General features: G+C 43.2%; 1 protein-coding gene across 1 annotated transcript in view; it reads left to right on the top strand.

Moving 5' to 3' along the window:
- The window catches only part of gng12a (guanine nucleotide binding protein (G protein), gamma 12a), a 28,898-nt gene that overhangs the window by 616 nt on the left and 6,856 nt on the right, over nucleotides 1–21,426 (top strand). The window lies entirely within an intron of this gene.

Genomic DNA, 21,426 nt, shown 5'->3' with positions numbered 1-21,426 from the left:
TCTAGCTAAATAAATATTTGTGTCCAAATATTTGTGGACACCCCTTCCTTATTAATTCCTAATTAATGCATTCAGCTATTGTACATTGCTGACAGATGTGTACAGATGTGCAAATGCACACACACAGCTTGTCTAGTCCCTGTAGAGAAGTACCAGGCGTGGGCTAGTAGAGGGGTATGTATAAAGCCCCCCCAACAGCATTGAGCTGTGGAGCAGTGGACTGATGGATGGGTGGAGCTCCATCCAGCACTTTTGAATGGGATGAGTTGGGAATGAGGCAGGGTGGTGTGGGATCGTCCAACATCCTGACCTCACTAATGCGCTGAGCGCTGAATGCAATCAAATTCTCACAGCAGTGCTCCTTCAAAATCTAGTAGAAAGCCTTCCTAACTGGACAGTAGAGACAGTTCCTCCAACACAAGCAGGAGAAACTCTTCTTAATACCTTTGATTTCAGAAGAAACAGTGAATAAGCAGGTGTCCCAATACTTTTGTCAATTAAGTGTATAGCTATCCTGGCAATTGTGCCGATTAATGAATGGATTCTAGAGCCAGAATCTTCTCAGAACTCTGGTAGAACAGTGTCTCAGGCATCTGGCAGCGTCTTCATCAGCATTAGGTGGAAGGCGTTTCGGTGAGGAGCTTCAGACGCTCTGCACTTTATCATCCGTGAGAGCCGTGGGTGCCCATGACCCTGTCGCCGGTTTACTGCTTGTCCTTTCTGGAACCATTTTTGGTAGGTACTGACCACTGCTTACTGGGAACACCCCGCAAGACCTGCCTGGCGCTTTGGAGATGAGAAAGATCAGATATCGGATCGGATTGTTATGAAAACAACTGCAGCAGCAGCTGTTGTTTTCGGATCGGATTGTTATCGTTATCGTTATATCTGACAAAAAACAAAAAAACAACTGAATCGTGACTTTCCTAGTAGTGTGAATGCAGCTCTTACTTCACAATACTGGCTGCTGTTGTTTTTATTACAATCCGATCCGATATCTGATCCAATATCTGGATCGGATTGTTATCATTATCGTTATATCCGACTAAAAAAAAACAAAAAACCTGAATTGTGATTTTCCTAGTAGTGTGAATGCAGCTCTTTCTCCACAATACCGGCTGCTGCTGCTGTTGTTTTCATTACAATCTGATCCGATATCTGATCCAATATCTGGATCGGATTGTTACCATTATTGTTATATCCGACAAAAAATAAATAAACTGAATCGTGACCTTCCTAGTGTGAATGCAGCTCTTACTCCTCAGTACTGGCTGCTGCTGCTGTTGTTTTCGGGACGTTCTCTCAGACAAAGGGTTCTTTGACAATAGTAACAATAGTGGAACCCTTTTTAGTGCTGCATAGAACCATTCCAGCTGGTTCATTGAAGGGTGTGGAACCCTGATAGCTCAAAGAACCCCTTGAGGAATGCTGAAGTGCTTCTTCTCTGTTTGAGAAACTGTTGTGTGTGCATGGTTCTTTAAAGAACCTTTTAAAATGGTTCTGTGTGGTTCTGATGAGCTTTCATGTCACATATATAAATATAGCACACTTATAGCCCACCAGTCAGCTGCCTGGCCGGATGCGGTTCTGCCGCTTAGATGTTAGGTGTTTAGTAAACGCAGCTGGACAGTGTTTTGAGTTTGGGCTATGCTAATCGGTCAGCTGTCCAGGCTGCGGAGCTTGTTGTTTGGAATACGAGCCAGTGAGAAATCTCCAAACCTCAGATTGTGACGAAGTATCAGCTCAGTTATCGGGACACGCTGGCTTGATCCGTCCAAACAAGCTCAGTGTTTGGTGCCAGTGGCAACTGCATTGATAATACTGGGATCTGTTTTTTTGCGCTGTATGACTTTGGAGCCGGTGACAGGCCTTGAAGTCTTGCCATGGAATATTGGCTCAGTTATTAGGATGTACTCTAATGCTGGACGCTATACATTGCATGTATATTAGGGCTACGCCTACACAAGAGCGTTTATGCCACCCCATTCTAAACCCATAGGCATTATTAATCTGGAGCTGGTCCTCCTTTGCTCTCAGCTCTACCAGCAGCAGCAGGTCTGGAGCTCTGCTGCAGTTACTGAGTCAGTTGGAGGCTTTTCTGCACTCTGCTCTGAGCTCAGCACTCGGCCCTGACCCCGCTCTGTATCTTTACGTGGTCTGACAGACACTCGGTGGACACTGAGCTGCTCTCTGTGAGCTGTTCCTCCTAAACTCTTCCACTGTTCAATAATAACACCACTCACAGCTGATGGAGGAAGATCTAGGAGGGAAGGTCTAAATTTCACCAGCTGACTTACTGTTGTTGGTGCAGCGGTGTCTCCTATTACATACAGAACCACGCTGGAGTTCAGTGAGCTCTTCAGAACCTCCCGTTCTTTCACTGATGTGTGGAAGAAAGGCTGACTGCAGGGCTAGAGGCTGGATTTTATATATAACGCCCGAATTCAGTGATTAAGAGGTGTCCCAATACTTTTGTCAATATATTGAGGCAATGGTGGTTCAATGGTGGTGAGAGCTCTAACAGGCTATCAATGACAGGGATATGGGTTCCATACCCAGGCTCGGCAGGCTGCCCCTTCTGCCACTGCCCTTGAGCAAGGCCCTTCACCCTCTCTGGTCCCCAATGGTGGCCCACCGCACCGTGGCTCACCCACCGTGTTCACTGCGCGGATGGGATAAAAGCGGAGGCCAAATTCCATCTGTGTTCGTTACAAATGGTAAATATGGTCATCAGGCTTCTGGATGCAGGTTTTTAGGGTAAACTAGGAGGGGAGGGGTGTGGCTTATGCAGTGGACACACCCACGCTCAAATGATTGGGCCTGAAGAACCCATGGATTGTTAGTGGAGAGCCTCACGGTGTTGTGATTAGAGCTTTTGTAACATCTCAAAAGTGAAATCTCGAAAATCTCGCAGTAATTTCCCACTGAGAGGATGAACCACCGCACTGTTGTAATCTCACCGCCGCTCAAGTGTTGCTGGTTAGTCACAGGATGTGAGTGATAGTGCAGTTCTTCTACAGCTGAGCTTCTGGTGAACTCCGGAGCGCTGTTCAGTCTTGTTAGATGTTCGCGGTGTATTACACAGGAAGATCTTTCAAACCACACTCTTGATTACTTCATTTCCAACAGTGCTGGTAGGTGCTCATATTTGATCTAGTGAATTGTCATTATCAGTATCTACGGGCACATGCAGAAGGATGAAATATTAAATGTTAAAAGTAAATAGAAACGATGACCTGATTTCCAGGAGTTTTCTAGTTCTGAGAAAGTCTTGGGTCGTCTTGCTGCTTTGCTGTTTTGAGGTCTGTCCACAGATTTTTCTAGTTTAGGTCAGGGGGACTGTAAGGGCCCCTCACACGTTTTGAGGTACTGTCCACTGTGGATGTTGAGGTGTGTTTAGGTGTGTTCATTATCCTGCTGTAGATTCATCCTCAGCGTTCCAGATTGTGCTGGTATTGAACCCAATCCCAATTCGTCCCTCTACCAGTGGAATGTTTCCTGTGTCACTGGCTGCAACGCAAGCCTGAGTGATCCGCTGCTGTGCTTAACAGTTGGAAAGGTGCTCTTTCCATGAAACTCTGCCACGAAGGTGCGCCTCCACTCCATACATAAATGGAAATGGCTCAGCACTCTAATGCGCTACCACTATGGCCTGGAGGTCATGAGTTCGAATCCCGAGCCATGCTGCTTTGCCATCAGCGTCCAGAGTCAGAGAGAGCAGAATATTGGCTCTGCTGTCTCCCTTATTGGCTGGCACAGGCGTCTGGCAGAGCTGGGGGACCTGGCGCTTTTCTTTAAGCTCATTGGAGGCAGTTTACAAAAGAATGTATCGGAGGAGTCGAGTGTGAAGTCCTTACCCTCCGAGTGTCTGATTTTGACTTTGTGTGTGTAATTTTTGGGGTATCGACACAACCCTGTCATCAATAGCCCGGAGCTCTAACAGTGATGAGGGGAGAGAGCGCCATCTACCCACCCAAGGGATAAGCACGGCCAATTGTGCTCTCTTGGACTCTGGCTGCTGATGGCAAAGCGGCATGGCTTGGAACTCAGGATCCCTGGTAGCGCCATAGTGGTACCGCACTAGACCACTGAGCCACTGGGAGACCCTGACGAATGGGTGGGATAATTGGCAGTCAGCTGCATAAAGTTCAAAGTAAATTTGAAGCATTAATTAATTAATTGAAGTATTAATTTGAACTATTATGGATCAACTATTATAGACAGATTTGGGAAGAGAAATCCATAAAAAATTAAAAATAATAATATATATCAGTATCAGGAAAGGCATGAGTAAAGCATATATTTATCTGTCTGTCTGTCTATCTGTCTGTCTATCTGTCTGTCTGTCTGTCTGTCTGTCTGTTCAGCCCCAGCCTGTTGACCAGTTAAAACAAAGTAATGTTGCTCCAGAACTTTTGGAATTGATGCAATACGCATCCGCTGAGTTTGATTGCAAAACGCTGGGTTTCACCATGTAGATTTCCCCTGCTTTAGAGTTAAGATAAACGTTTGTGCAAGAACGTGTACTTTTGTGATGACCAGACTAAATCAAATCAAATCTCAGGCGGAAGGAGAGTGTTACACTATATGGACAAAAGTATTGGGACACCTGCTCATTCACTTTCTTCTTTCTTCTGAGGCCAAGCCTATTAAAACTGTCCCTACTGTCCAGGGAGGACGGCCTTTTATTCATCAGAAGGGGTGTCCACAAACATTTGGACATATAGTGTAGATTAGATTAGAGGAGGGAGTGGTGGTGTGGTGATGGAGGAATGACTGGTGCTTTAGGTACAGTTCGGCAGTAATGGAATATTATTGACTCAGAGTTCACGCAGTGACTCCATGATGTCAGAGTGGTCGTCCTGGTGACTATCTGATGCGTTGTAGGAGACAGGAAGTCCAGTTGTCAAACATATCGTTAGAGTAGGGTTTAGAGTGGACAAGCCTTCAGCCTCCCAGCTCTGTAGCAGACTGGGGGAGTCCTAGCTAGTGGGAGGGGACTGGAAATGACTAAATTAGGGAGGAAATTGGGAAAATCCAAGCGTAGATGAACTCTGCTACATTGCATTGATGTTACCGTGCCATAAACATGTAATATAACAGTGTCACCATGACAACCACTCGATATAAAATGTCGTTCATGTCAAACCTCATAGCAATTCTTATATTACTGGACTTGATCCCTCTACCAGTGAAATGTTTCCTGTATCACTGGCTGCAACACAAGCCACTGCAATGCCTAACAGTTGGAAAGGTGTTCTTTACATTATTTGTTTTTTATGCCTTTTTATACCTTTGTAACCTCATTGTGGCCAAAAAAAAAAAGTAGTCAGTACCTACCGAAAGTGCTCCAAGGATACGATACGATACATGTAGCTAATCACAGACTAAACACATCAGTAGCTGCAGATTCTTATAAACTACTGTTCAGATCCTCTCCTGTACTGAATACAGTGATTTATACTCAACATCTGCTGCTCTGCATCTAATGAACCCTTCAGTCTAATTACACTGTTAGTAATGAAACCTGCAGCTGATCAGTGTTTATTGATCAGAAAAGCTTATTGTCATCACTGTAACACAATTTATCACAATACGATAAAATATCGTCATATTGCCCAGCTCTAGGTGGTTTTAATATTGTGGCTCAATATTAAAAGGCACGTTCTTTGCCATGTCTCCCAGCCCTGCTGCAGTTTTTTAAAACATGTAGTCGGCCATACTGTGTAATGGTAGGATCAGTGCCTGAGTGCCTGCCTTATCATGCCTTTCTTGCGTTTCAGAGAATACGCTGCACTTTCAGTAAAAACCAGGGCTGGTTTCGTTCTTTGGAAGTTCACATGGAAGTGGTATTTTGGCCAAAACTCAAAAGACCCCCCCCTCCCTTCTTACCACAAGCCAAGCTGATAAGCCAAGACATGTTCGGTGTGTGAAGTTAGCTTGGTGCTAACTGTAGGCCTTCGTCATCACGCACTCCACATACCAGACTACGTGGTTATCACACTGGAGTTTATGGTCGGTGTGGCGCAACAGATAACACCCCTACCTGCCACTGAGCTACCACACCATGTTGGAGACTGGGGTTCGATTCCCGGTCTGGCTACACCAATAAGAGTCCCTGGGCAAGACTCCTAACACTACGTTGGCCCACCTCTGTAATACGAGTATCCTTGTAAGTCGCTCTGGATGAGAGCATCAGCCGTAAATGTAAATGGATGAGATAATGGTTGACCATCATGATCATTGTGATGGTCATGCAGGCCATGTTGGTCAGCAGGCTTGGTCAAACTGATTAAGAGTTAAGCCGGTCAACCAACTTGAAAAGCCTGAGCTGCCTCCTCTTAGCTCCTCTGCACAAAGGCCGGAGGTTCTGCAGATCTTGTTAAGAACCAAAAGTTAAAGTCGAATTACGAATTAGCTACACAATATGGACAAAAGTATTGGGACACTTGTTCTTTCTTCTGAACTCATGGGTATTAAAAAGAGCTGATCCTGCTTTTGTTGGAGTAACTGTCTCTACTGTCCAGGGAAGAAGACTTTCTACTAGATTTTGGAGGAGGAGCATTGCTGTGAGAACTTGATTGCATTCAGCTTAGGATGTTGGATGATTATTAACACCCCAACTTATCCCCAATTCCAGAACTCATCCTAAAAGTACTGGATGGAGCTCCATCATCCATCATTCCAGAGAACACAGTTATTCCACTGCTCCACAGCTCAGTGCTGCTGGGGGGCTTTATATACAGCCCTCCTTTAGCCCACTCCTGGCATTAGGCAGTTTAGTGCCAATAGGTTGATGTTTATCTGCTCCAGAGAGTCCTATTCTATTGGCACCTGGCAGCTGTGTGTGTGCGTCTGCACATCTGTATCAGCAGCGGATGCAACTTAAAGTAGCTGAATGCATTCATTAGAAAGGGTGTCCACAAACATTTGGACATATAGTGTATATTTGTTAGGCTATTGCTCATTGTAGCATTTGTGGTTTCAGTTTCCTGACCCAAGGTGGCGCCAGAGGACTTTGAGGACTTTTTTTTTATTATTTTATTATTCATCTGGCTGTATGCGAACACATTAGAATATCCTCAGCTGGGTTGCATTTTTACAGCCAAACCTTTTCTCAAGCTGCATTATGTTACACTATCTGTCCAAAAGTTTGTGGACACCCCTTGTAATGATTGCTGCTTCAGCTACTTTTAAGTTGCACCCATTGCTGCCATGGATGTTCAAATGCACACACAGACACATAGCTTGTCTAGTCCCTGTAGAGATGTACTGCCAATAGAATAGGACTCAAAATGAACCTATTGGCACCATGCTGCTGCCTAATGCCAGGGGTGGGCTAGTAGAGGGGTATGTATAAAGCCCCCCAGCACTGAGCTGTGGAGCAGTGGAAGAACTGTGTTCTCTGGAATGATGGTGGTGCTCTGTCTAGTACATTTGGGTTGAGATGAGTTAGGGATGATGAGGTGGGGTGGGGATCATCCTCCAACATCCTGACCTTACCAATGCTCTTGTCGCTGCATGCAATCAAATCCTCACAGTGGACAGTAGAGACAGTTACTGCAGGAGAAACTATTTTTAATACCCTTGATTTCAAAGAAACATTGAATGAATAGGTGTCCAAATACTTTTGCCATGAGAAATATGATATTGGTCAGTATAGTTTTGCCCTGCCTGCTCGTGCGTGGTGATGTCATCTAACATCAGAAGTTTACAAGTTAGGAAGAATTTTATCTTTTAAAAAATATTATTTCGGTGAGTTCATTATATGACCACAACCCTGAACTATCAGGGTATATTTTAATTAAATTAAATATAATATTTTTATAATTTAATTTAATTAATTTATCATTTTGATATTGATTCAGGTTGACTTAACAATAAAAGAAAAAGTGATTGATTAGCTTGTCTGATTGAGGTGTGTATCGGTGATGGCCCTGCCTTGTTGTTATGGCATGTCTGTCCTAACCCTAGCCGGAAGCCTGCAGTTCCACTGTCCTCCAAAGGGTGGCACTGTGTGATCACTTTACTTTTTTACCTTTGGCCTGGATTTGTGGACGTTGCTCTTCCAGCACTTCAGCTGAGGTTAGGATGACTTGCATTTGCTCCAGCCGCTTGACACCTGTCTCAGTACAGATAAACAAAGCACGTGCTGGTGTTGGTAAATCAGTGTTGGGACTGGGACGCTTACTGTGTGCTCAGGTGTCTCTTTCCTTAATTATTGTGAGGCTGGAAACACCTCCGCTGTGCAGCACAGACACAGGCATGCCAGCATATGGTGGGGATGATGGTTTGTGGAAGCAATGCTGCACAGTAGAACGGTGCTCCAGCACCAGAGCTTCTCTCAGAGCTTTCTTGGCCTTGGCCTTTCTTGGTGTCTACTGCCAAATGTTTGTGGACACCCCTTCTAATGAATGCATTCAGCTGCTTTAAGCTGCACCCATTACTCTGGAGCAGATACACACTACTGGCAGACGTGGGCTAGAGGGGTAAAAAGCCCCCTGCAGCTTGCGATTGAGCTGTGGAGCAGTGGAAGAACCCTGTTGGGGATGAGGTGGGATGGTGATCATCTAACATCCTGACCTGACGGGGAATGCAGTCAAATCCTCACAGCTATGCTCCTCCAAAATCAATTAGAAAGCCTTCCTCCCTAGACATTAGAGACAGTTACTCCAACAAAAGCAGGATTTGAATACCCCTGATCTAAGAAGAAACACAGAATGAGCAGGTGTCCCAATACTTTTGTCAAAATAGAGTACATGTATTTCTGAGCTGCTTGTGTTTTGTTTTTTTTTGTTATCTGATCCCAAACCAGTTCACATTCGTCTCTGGGCTTCCGCCACCTGGTACCAGCAGTCCGGGAGCGGGACGGTAGCGATTACTGCTGGAGTTACAGCAACAGCATTTTATCAGCTGAATCCAGCAGCCTTTAAAGGTCCTCTCGCTGACTGGCTGTGGTCTGTGGTTCAGTGGAGGTTGTGGGCGGTTTGCTCTGTCAGCCTTAAAAGAAATCTTTCATTCAGAGCGACACACATTCAGATCCGATGTTGTCACAGATGCCGGCCGGCAGCGGCTAAGTGGATTGCCTTACATGTGTAAGGGTGTCATTACCGCAGCGGGTCTGTTGACGGGTTGGCGTGCTCGGCTATCTGGGAATGACTTGTTGACTGAGGTTGAGGTGTTTGCTTTGCGCTGACACAGATCCGCAAATCTGTACAATGCAGCTAAGCAAGATATGATCAGAATAATAAATACACCATCTGGACAAAAGTATTGGGACACCTGCTCATTCGTTGTTACTACTGTCCAGGGATAAAGGCAGAGGAGCACTGCTGTGAACAAGGGACAAGAGCAGCAGTAGTGAGGTCAGGATGCTCACTCCCTAATTCATCCCAAAAGTGGTGGATGGAGCTCCACCACCATCCATCATTTCTTCCACTGCACCACAGCTCAAGGCTGGGGGGCTTTATACCCCTCTACTAGCCCACGTTGGTGGCATTAGGCAGCATGGTGAGAGAGAGTATGGACAGAGAGTCCTATTCTATTGGCAGAATGGACGTGCATGGGTCATGGAGGTCACACTGGTTTACAGCCAAACCTTTGCTTAAGCTGCATTATGTTACACTATCTGTCCAAAAGTTTGTGGACACCGCTTGTAATGAATTCTGCTTGGAGGCCACACTGGTGTGCCAGAGGTATTGTGGAGTCCATGCCATGTTTATGCTGCACAATATTAGGCTTGGTTTTAATGTTATGGCTGGTTGATGTATATACAATAGACAGCACTACAGGAATGTCCCGTGTCAGTGGTTTAATAGGGTAACAGTGAGTCCCAGACCAGGTTTAGCCCATATTAGTCCATTTCGGAACCGTATACAATCACTGCAGCACTTGTTCTGATAAGGCATTCCAGGCCTTGTCTTTGTATACCTCACCTGCCTTCACCCTGCTGCGTTTCATAATCTGCATGCTCTTATATGGGCATGGTTTCCTTATTTGTAAAGCCTAACCCACTGCCACAGCCATTTCCTGCCAGGCAGGTACAGACTGCATCACTTCCTCTGAGAGGAATGGGCCCGGCCCGGGGGAAAGCATTCTGTTGGTGTTGTGAGTGGATGAATAGGGGAAAATGGTGTGAATAGACTAGTGACCAGTGATTGCTGTGTATTTCATTGTTGCAGAAGGTCTCAGGTGGCTCGAAATGATGGTCTATAGGGATTGTGAGACATTCTGGAAGGCTCCCTATTAGAAATGAACAAAGGTACGAGAGCTTGGCTCCTCAAATGTAGGCCAAATGTAGTAGTTTCCGGCTGTTAGCGGCAAGCTACTCTACATATAATTTACAGACAGTACATAATACACAGAGAACAGTAGAATACACAGTATACAGAGACTATACCAGGACATTCCTATACAGTGTAATTCACAGAACAGCAGTAAGCAGCTCTATACAGATTAAATATTGTGTAAATACAGCAGTGTAAATATGACATTTCATAATGTAATGGTGCAGTAATGCAGTGACTGTAGGATAAGACTGATGATGATGGTGTATCAGTAATATCTATGGCCTGTAGATGATGATGATGGTGATCAGCTGTTGAGGAAGGTGATGGTCTGAGGGTAAAAGCTGTTCCTGCGTCGGACAGTCTGTTTTGTAAACAGCTGGAGTTGGGAGTGTTTTCCAGCAGACTAGGGCTGCAACAAATGATTATTTTAATAATGGGTTAATCTGTTGATTATTTTTTTGAGTAATTGATGAGCCGGATTAAAAATATTAAAAATATTAAAAATATTATTTAAAAATAGAACATTGAATAAATGCAAATGAGCAAATAAATATGTACAATAAAATTAAATATGTAAATAATAAATTAAAATTTTTAAAATTTAATAATAAAGCAAAAATAAAAGCATTACACTGTATGGGAATAAGGAGTGAGACAGGATGAATTACCTTTAGTATGTTCATATGTAGTGTCTTCACTTTTACTCAAAACTTGAAGCTTAATCATTAATTATCACCATTGTGTAAAAAATTAGAATTTTAAATAAATCATATTTAAACACTGCGTAAGCGAATTCAACTATTAATAAAAGTAACACACACAACGAATCGATCATGAAATTCGTTGCCAACACTTTTAATAACCGATTATTATCAATTTTATCGATTCGCTGTTGCAGCCCTACAGCAGACAATACGCAAACGTCTGGAGGAAAAGCTCTCAAATGCAGCCAGAGCTCTAGAACCACAGAACCACATCAAGTTCTCACGTTCCCCTGTGAAGTAGTTCCACTCTGAACTAAACTAAACTGTTCTGCTACCTTCTGAGAACACTTCCACTGGGGCAGGCTGCTAATAATGTCCGTTACTGGGGCCGAGGCCGTATTCTGCTAGAGCACAGTGGTAAAAACAAAGGATCGGAACTGAATGAGGCTTAATTTAGCTGTTGGGAACAGAGGGGGGCTGTGTGAGCTGCGCCGTGAGAGCCTAAGGATACTAAGGATACTTAGGGTGTTTGTTGTTGGTGTGAGAGTAAAAGAAAGAAAGAAAGAAAGAGTGGGGTCCCCAGAGGGCCCCCAAATGTTGTAACCTCTTTGCCAATGTGGAGAAAGGGCGAGCCTGCAGGTGCCACTGTGTTACACAACTGGCCTCTGTGTCACAGCAGCCACCTCACATTCACGTCCTCCTGTTTTGGCATTCTCAGCGTAGGCCTGCATGCTGATGACCATTTGTGGATTCAGATGAACTGAAAAGAGGTAAGAGAATCCTGAGGGGGCCGAAAAGCAAACGTTTGGGCATCCCTGGTCAGAGATAACCAAGCTACACTATATGGACAAAAGTATTGGGACACCTACACAGCAGGTCTGGAGCTCTGCTGCAGTTATGGAGCTCAGCACTCAGCCCTGACCCCGCTCTGTAACTTTACGTGGACTGACAGACACTCGGTGGACACTGAGCTGCTCTCTGTGAGCTGTTCCTCCTAAACTCTTCCACTGTTCAATAATAACACCACTCACAGCTGATGGAGGAAGATCTAGGAGGGAGGAGATTTCACCAGCTGACTTGTTGTTGTTGGTGCAGCGGTGTCTCCTATTACGTACAGAACCACGCTGGAGTTCAGTGAGCTCTTCAGAACCTCCCACTCTTTCACTGATGTGTGGAAGAAAGGCAGACTGCAGGACTAGCTCCAGTGCAATGTCTTGGAAGTTGGAAAACCTTCAAAATATGATCTCTGGTCGACATCTGTTCCCTTAAAGTTCCCCAGAAGCCTTTGGGTTTTTCCACGTCAGTACAGAATAGGTGCAGTGTGGAAGGGCCCTGGGTTGGAGCCAGGTGTTTACCTCAGTGCTTCTCAGTCACTTTCACTTTCCTCCTCTTTCCTTCACTGTGGTTTCTTATGATTCTCTCTCTCTCTCTCTCTCTCTCTCTCTCTCTCTTAGCTCCTCCCCGCTCAGGTGCTCTGTGGTAGCGTGTCCTTGACCCTGTGGGCTGGGTTCACTCAGTGTAAAGCTCATGTGCTGTTCTATCATGTGCAGATCTCCATAGTAGGACAATTGCAAGATTATTTTTAGCACCGTCACTGTTGACTGTATGAGTAATCTAGTAATCTGCGGGGTTTTTGAGAGTTAAGTGAGTGATTTGTTTTAAGGCTAAACATGGTCATGGTCATTTTCAACCTCTCTCAAGGCCTCAGAATTAATCAGGTTGTTTATAATACTGCACCCTTATGGCTGATATATACTAAGGCTGGACGGTCTGGCCCAAAATGTTTATCACTGTATTTTTGTATTTTAAAATTGTGACAGTCTCACGATAATTTTCTTTTTTCATGATTTAGACAAATAGGTACACTTTTGGTTGTAAACCATCAGATGAATTTTAAATGGTATATTTATATATATATATATATATATATATATATATATATACATACACATTTCTACAGTCAGTGCTGATGGTCTACCCAAGCCTGCTTTGCTTGTTTTGCCATCTTAGCGCTGACTGTCTCCACCTCCGCCTCCACCTGCAGTTGAACCTGCAGCTCCAAGTCTTCTCCTCACAGCTGAAACTGAGACTTGGTCAGATATTAAGATATTAAGACCAGGTGTTGCCATGTGAGCTGCCAATCACACAAGCTGCTGACTCTCAGAAACTCGTCTTCTGATGATTGGTGGTTGTGGACAGCTGGAGTTGTCAGATCTCGTCCTGCACCAGACCTCTTCAGTTTCCTCTAGTTTTGAAGAGCTTTATGGTGAAGAAGACTGTCCTCACAACACTACGTCTTAATCTGTAATTTCTCAAAGGACAGAGCAACACTTTAAGGAGGTCAACATGCCTTCCTTTATTGACAGGTATGAGACAGGTCCTACACTGGTTTTATGTGGATAACAGGGTTGTAAATGATAAATTATGTACATTAGCTGTCAAAGCCTGATTTACTTAAAGGAAAATGTAATTTACAATGACTTCCCTAAAATGGTTTCCTAAAAAGCTGCCTAATTTTCACAGGTCACAGGACTGAGCACCATTGCAAGTTTTTCAATGGACGTAAATGTCAATAAAAACAATGGAAAATTGGGACAACTATTTATAAACATTTACATTAAGATATATTATATTATGTGTGTGTATATATATATATATATATATATAGAATAGAAATAACTGTGTGTATATATGTATACATTAAAAACAAATAATAAAAATGTATATATATATATATATATATATATATATATATAGTCATTTCAATGGAGGTCAGTGTAAACAGGTTAGCATTTCTGTTGGATCATTCTTCATGAACTTGAACATGAGCAATACTGAGAATACTGATTCACAGCTTATATATATAACTATATATAACCTGAGCCTGAGTGGGAGGGGCTAAACTGCTAAAAAAGGTGGATGTATGAATATGTACTGTTTTTGGTGACGTCATTCTAAATGGACCGGTTTTAGTTTCCGAATTTCATCGTAATGTTTTGGACCTGTAAACCGTGGCTCTAATAAAATACTTGCCAATTGTCATCATGCCTCTGACCCCCGAGGCTTTACCTGAAAAGACAAGCACTGAATATGCAAAACCTGGCAACATTGACTTCCTACATCTCTGCACATTTCCCCTGGTTTATTCGTCACTTATTGGATTGAGCGAAAGAACTCCACCAGTGGCATCGCTCCGGGGCCCGCAGCTGGCGGGAATGACACAGCAGTATTTCCTGGTCGTCAGTCCAGCTGAATCCGTCAACTTCTAGCACCCCATACAGCCTCTTACAAGAAACATATATTTACACCTATTCTAGAATAGCATGCATGTGTTGTATATGTGTATATATGTGTGTGTGAGTGTGTGTGTGTGTATATATATGTATATATATATACACATAATTTTATTTGTTTTTGTTTTTTTATTTCTGTCATTAAAAAGTGTTCTACAGTGTAGAGTATATTACATTTATGGTATTTAGCTAATCCAGAGCTCATATTACAGAGGTGGATTCAAGGATTTAAGAAGACTTTATTGTCCTTCGCATCATGTAGTACATGGGGTGGAGCGGAATTGAGATCTCAAGGTCCCCATTGTACCCAAACAGCAATTATTAAATAAACAAAATAATAATAACAAAAAATCGACAATATAAGAGGAGCAGAAATGACTAATGCAGTGTTGGGAGTCTTGCCCAAGGACTCTTATTAGTGTAGCGCAGCACAGTCACCCAGCCCGGGAATTGAACCCCAGTCTCCCACATGGTATGGTAGCTCACTGGCAGGTAGTGGTGTTTTCTATTGTGTCACATTGACCAATATTTAGCAGATTTTGTACACATAATAAACCTTTAGGTAGAACCTTTAGGTGGTTCTGTGACTATTATTAATAATAAATAAATAGTTCTGATCAGAGGAGGACGGGTCGGGTCCCACTTGTGAGTCTTGGTTCCTCCCAAGGTTTCTTCCTCCAGCTCTGAGGGAGGTTCTACTAGATTTTTCATGTATTTTTATGTTATTAATTTTTTTCTCTTTTATTAATTACTGATTGTGTAAAGCTGATTTGTGACAACAGTTTTTTTATTAGATTTGATTTGATTTATTGGACAAAATATCTAATAATATGCTTTTGACAGCAATAAGCAATAAGAGGTTTCGTTGCTGTTACAAAGTGGAAAGGGAAGTAAAGGACAGGCCCGAGCTTTTTTTTTATCGTTTGAATCATATGGGCTGGGTCATGTGATGATGAGTGCCAGGAAATGGCCCTTGATCCCTGAGTGGCGTATCTGGTCATGTGGCCAAGTGTGACATTCTTTGCATTACACATTCCAGCCGTGAATTCCTTTAGCGTCAGTCTGCTGCAGGGAAAGACTTCAGCAAGTTAAACTATTGATAATGTTAGTAATGGTTTCATTTATTGATTATGTGGATGATTTAGTGATCAGTTTAAAATAAAAGCATGAAAAAGTAGGTCTGAAAAAGGGTCTGGTCCAGGTGCAACCTGCTATGGGATGTACAGCCAAATATTTTAGGTGCTGTATGGATAACCACTCTGCGTTGATTTCAGAAATACCCCACAATGTAAATATTGTAAAATATTAAAGAGAGTGAGTCTCACAGCCAGGGTTTGATGGCTGGCGACCCTGGTTCAGCCCCAGTTTGGTGGACGATGGAGAGAAGGGATGCTAATAGCCTAGCGCAGAGCCCTGGATTTTGCTTTGTCACATGCCCAGTTTACACTCCCCTTCTGCGGATACTAGCACAGGAAAGGCTGGGGTCACGAGGCCTGGGTCCTGTAGCAACCCATATTCCAGTAGAGTCTGGAGGTGATGAGCTGCTCTCCAGTATCATCAACATCATATTCTCCATATTTTCCGAAGTCTCTGTTATGTTTTAGTTGGCGGGGTTAGAACTGTGATGTAACAGTTTTGGGGTTTTGCAGTTGTCCTGTTTTCCAGCTCTGCGTTGGTTCCTCTGAATGTTCTTGGTGGAGGTTCACGACGGGATAAACACCGTTTACATTCCAGGGTACCTTTAAATGAACCTGTGGTTTGTTGTGTTAGCGCAGTGCTACATGTATTATTGCACAACCCAAATGTTTTCTGGACCTCGAGCATGCTCTCAAAAGTCAAAATTAGCTGGGGCCTGTTTGCCCTTTTGCCCTTTTTTGCACCTCAGGGAGTCCTCTAATCAAACAAGCCTTCCTCCAGTTCAACTGCAACACCACTGCAGCTTTAACAAGGCTATTGTGTAGTAACACAGGGGGGTTGTTTTTTCCAGGACCACCAGAAAGCGCAGCAGGAGTTAACCACGGACTTTTAACCTTGGAGAGTGCAGCGCGGCGTGATGGAGCGATAGGCTAGCCGGCCGGCTAAATGAGCACTTTGTTGTGAGGGAGGGAGTGCTGAGGGCTGGCGGAGGGAGATTGTTGTTGGGGGGTGAATAGTTATGCATGCCTTGGCTGTGAGATGAATGGGGGCATTTAGAGGGTGACGGACGCACGGAGCACAATGGCTCCGAGTTTTACTGCCCGGCTGCAGTATTAAAGCGTGCGAAAGTGTTGGCCCTCTCACAGCTGCATGCCATTATTGTTGTGTTCTCAGCCTCTCTCTCTCAGCACTCTCTTGCTCTGTATGTACAGTCCTGTCTGGACAGTCCTGGTCAGAATCTGTGTTTTATCGAGAAGAAGAAGAAGAAGTTACGACACATATAATGACAGATTATAATGATCCGAAGATCCCTGGTTCGAATCCCAGGTCATGCTGCTTGCCATCAGCAGCCAGAATTAGAGAGAGCACAACTGACTCTGAGGGGTGTGTTGATGGCACTTTCCTCCCCACATCGTTCCTGCTGTGGTCAACACCGGCCTCTGTTAGCTGTTGTATGAAAGCCATGCTTGGCTAACTAGTGATGCTACATCAGCGGCAGTTGGAAAAGAGGCAGTGGTTAGCTTTGGGTGTGTCGGAGGAGACATGTACTAGTCCTCATCTTCCTAGTGTTGGGGGCGTTGCTAGTGGTAATTGGACTTGGGGTAGAAAATGGGGTAAAATTATAAATATATAGGTATATTAGAAAAAAGTATATATGTTAAGTAATAAATAAAAAAATTAATTCAGATTAAAAGTGTGTAAAATATGGAAAACAGTGTTTTTACAGATTTTAATTGGTTACTTGCTTATTTACCTAGCTGGGTACCCACCAACATCATTATACGTTGTTATCTGGTTGAAATTGGTGACGTCTGGCCAAGATCTGGACATCGTCTAATGCCCACTTCAATAGTGATGAGAGCTGACGTGGATATTTTGTTGGTTTTAAGTCGTGATGGTAAGAAATCCGAAATCTTCCGAACGTCTTCCAAACGTCACATATTAACGTCAAATTAACGTAAAAGACTGACTTTTAGCTGATATGGAGCCCAACACCCAACACCCAATGTCTGCTGGACTTATTAATATTAACATCCAGATAATCATTCTGTGCTCTGCTACAGCTGACTGGTGTGCTCGCTTATTTATACGTGAGTTATTTTAAAGCCTGGGGTGGTCATAATGTTCTGATATGACTGATATGACTATATATATATATGTGTACTAATATGTATTAAAATAGACTAGAGTGCAGAATATTTACTGTGTATTGAATTATGAGTGTACCAGTGATACAGGGTAGGCTCTGGACCCACCACGGATGGTGTATGAAGATATGGTGAAAGATGAATGGTCTTTATTGTTTGCAGTTCCTCGAGGTTCTGTAGTGTTGACCAGGCTATTAAGACAGCGGTCAGTCAGCTCTGTCTGAGTGTTTATATGGAATGCATTGGTTAGGCTCACTCTGCCGTTACCAGTTTTCTCCATTTCACTACAATGGCGTTTGTTTGGGAGGAGTGTGTTAAGCGCTCCGCTCCGGCCGGGGCTCCTGGCTCCGGGCCGCCTGCGTGTGCGCTGACGTATGTGAGACATTATCTGCAGGAGCTGCTGTTTGTTCAGGCCGGGGTGCTGACTGATAAAGGCCCATTACTGCAGCCGTGGCCCCTCGCTATTCTCTGCACTCACTGGACCTCTTTTCTTTTTTTTTTCCACACTTTCCCATCTGGGGCGATGCAGAACAGGGGCTATTTTTGATGTGTGTGACATCACCTCGCTCTGAGAGTGTGTTTTGGAGCCATGAATGCTCCACTGTGTGTAGTGCGTTTCACACTTAAAGGCGAGGCCCTGAATGTGGCCTGCTGGCTGTAGCAGTCAAGTGTGCGTCATCTAATCAAATGATCGACTTTTGAGGGGTTATAATTGGACTGCGTGTAAACCGTGACTCAACAATGTGCAGCTGTGAAGCACACTGCAGGAAACACTGTGATTGGTGAGATTCGCTCATTTGCATATTAAACATGACTATTGTGATCCACTCTAGTAAAGGTTGGCGATCCTGCGATAGGCCCACACTTCACTTTTCACCCTCAGAACTGCAGTGCTACTGTAATTCAGATCAATTTCATAGACCCTAAAATAGAACCCTGTGGGACTCCAAACATGCTAAACCAAACAGGTACCAAATCATTTGCAATAGTTGCAATCTGCATTATGATTAATTAACTAATTATAAAGCTGGGGTTCAGAAGATTATTAAACAATATATTATGTGAACAAAGGCCTAGTTTACATCTCAGAGAGCTTCTTGCTGTTTGTACAGTCACAAAAGCAATTATTTATATTGTTATTTATATATATATTGTTATATATGTGTATACCCTAAAAAAATAATATATATATATATTATTAATTTCAAGGCAACCTGTAACAAAATATTAAACAACATAAATACGAAAAACAAGCTAAATAAAAATCTTTAAATGATATATAAACATTTAATCTTACTTATTATTTTTAATTTATATCTCATTTTAGATTAGCCAATTATCAATTAATCGCTAGTACCTATGAGACCAGCCATCACTCTTTTCGAAGTACTGCTAATGCAACATCACCAGGCAACCAGTCTCTGTCTGATGCATCTAGCTGGTGCCCATACCAGCCAGCATCGTACTGGCTGAGTAGGGCTGCACGATATTAGAAAAAACTTCGATATTTTGCTGTTCCACAATATTTATTGCGATATTAAAAACAATATAAAACAGGAATTTGATCAGATTTCTCCAGAAGTCAATAATCCAGCATGCCATGATATTAATAACGCCCTCTGCATGTCCCAGATCAGAGTAAAATACACAATATTGCACGATAATCCACCTTTGGTAGAAATGTCATGAAAAATGAGAACAGTGTGAATTATAATTTTGCATACAGAATGTTGTAGCATGAGAGGTTTGATTGAATTTGCCTTACGTAAGGTTGCACACACACTGTGACGTGACTTTTGTGCATGCCCTCGGTTCGGTAGCGAACTTGTATAATGGGCAGCACTTCCCACACTGAAGTGGCCAGTTGTGCTCTCTCCGGCTCCGGCTCCGGCTGCTGATGGCAGGCAGCATGACCCCGGATTCTAACCTGTGATCCTTTAGGTCATAGTGGCAGTATTGTTTTATATACATATATATATATATATATATATATATATATATATATATATATTATACATCTTTTATATATTTAAATTTTAAGGCAACCTGCAACGGGACAGCAAATAATAAACAACATAAATACAAAAAAACAAGCTAAATAAAAATCTTGATGATCTGTAAACATTTGATCTTACTTATTATTTTAAAACGTATATCTAATTTTAGATTTTCCAATTATAAATTAATTGTTAGTACCTATGAGACCATAGGTCATAGATCTCTCCTTCTCATTTAATTAAATACGATTGCCTTTATATAACTTTAGCAAGAATTACTTTTATGACTTTGAGGTGCGGGAATCTCTCTGGAATGTAAACTTGGCCTTTGTTTACTCTCTCTGTCTCTCTCTCTCTCTCTGTCTCTCTCTCTTCTGGGGTCAGTTATTACACAACTCTTCCTGGATGGTCTGCAATGTTCCCGGGTTCTTATCAATGTGCAGCTTAACAGCTTCCTTGTACTCTTGATTTTCCCCCCGGCTTTCCCTAAAGGAAGGTGTGGAGGAGACAGAAACTGGTGGAACCACTGACCCCGCTCTCTGTCAGGGGTGGGTTGATGGCACTTCCTCCTCACATCGTTCCTGCTGTGGTGTTGGTCAGCACCAGCGTCTGTTAGCTGTTGTATTAAAGCTGGGGAGCCGTGCTTGGCTAACTGGCGGTTGCTGCAACATGTGCAAGTCTTCACCTTCCTAGTGTTGGGGGCATTGCTAGTGGTAATAGGACTTGGGGTAGAAAATGGGGTAAAATTATAAATAAGGTATATTCGAAAAAAGTATATATGTTAAGTAATAAATAAAAAAATGTATTCAGATTAAAAGTGTGTAAAATATGGAAAACAGTGTTAGATTTTAATTGGTTACTTGCTTATTTACCCAGCTGGGCATCCACCAACATCATTATACGCTGTTATCTGGTTGAAATTGGTGACGTCTGGCCAAAATTTGGCCAGGATCTGGACATCGTCTAATGCCCACGTCAATAGTGATGAGAGCTGACGTGGATATTTTGTTGGTTTAAAGTCGTGATGTTAAGGAACCCGAATCTTCCAAACGTTACATATTAACGTCAAATTAACATAGCTGTGAGGAGCCTTAAGAATCTTAAGTAGGGGGGCAGCTCAGTAGTCTAATGGTCCGGGGGGTCGTGAGTTCAAATCCTGAGCCATGCCGCTTTGCCATCAGCAGCCGGAGTCTGAGAGAGCACAATTGGCCGTGCTCACTCTGGGCAGATAGATGTTGGTCAGCACAGGCGTCTCTCGGCTGGAGTGGTGGAGCTGGGGACCCTGGGGAGCACTGCTTGTGCTCATCCAGTATGTTTGGCTAGTAGAGTTGTGTCCACAAACTTTTGGCCAAACTTAGTGTCCAACAGCTATACCACAGCAAAACCACAGCAACCATGCAGAAATGGTTTAGCAACCAGAACCTATACCAGAGCAACACCATAGCAACCACCTAGCAACAGTTTAGCAACCAACAGCTATACCACAGCAAGCACCTGGGGTACTATATTAACCAATGAGAAGCTTGTTAGCTGCGCAACATTTCAGCGCTTCCTTCAGGAAATACACTCTTCTAGTTAACTGAGAGAGAAGGTGAAGTGAGCCATGTGTGTGTGTGTGTGTGTGTGTGTGTGTGTGTGTGTGTGTGTATGTGTGTGTGTATGTGTATGTGTTCTTCCTCTGTACTTTAGTTTGGTTCCACAGAAAGTGAGTGAGATCACTACTGCTGTAAATAACTGCTCTCTCGCTCACATCCAGTAATGATTTCCACACAAGGAGTGCTATGTGTGTATGTGTGAGAGTGTATGTGTGAGAGTGTATGTGTGAGAGTGTATGTGTGTAAGAGTGTGTGTATGTGTGT

Source organism: Salminus brasiliensis, chromosome 23 (assembly GCF_030463535.1).
Source record: "Salminus brasiliensis chromosome 23, fSalBra1.hap2, whole genome shotgun sequence".
Lineage (NCBI taxonomy): Eukaryota > Metazoa > Chordata > Actinopteri > Characiformes > Bryconidae > Salminus > Salminus brasiliensis.
Note: the sequence above shows the minus strand (reverse complement) of the source record. Positions and strands in the feature narration are given on the sequence as shown.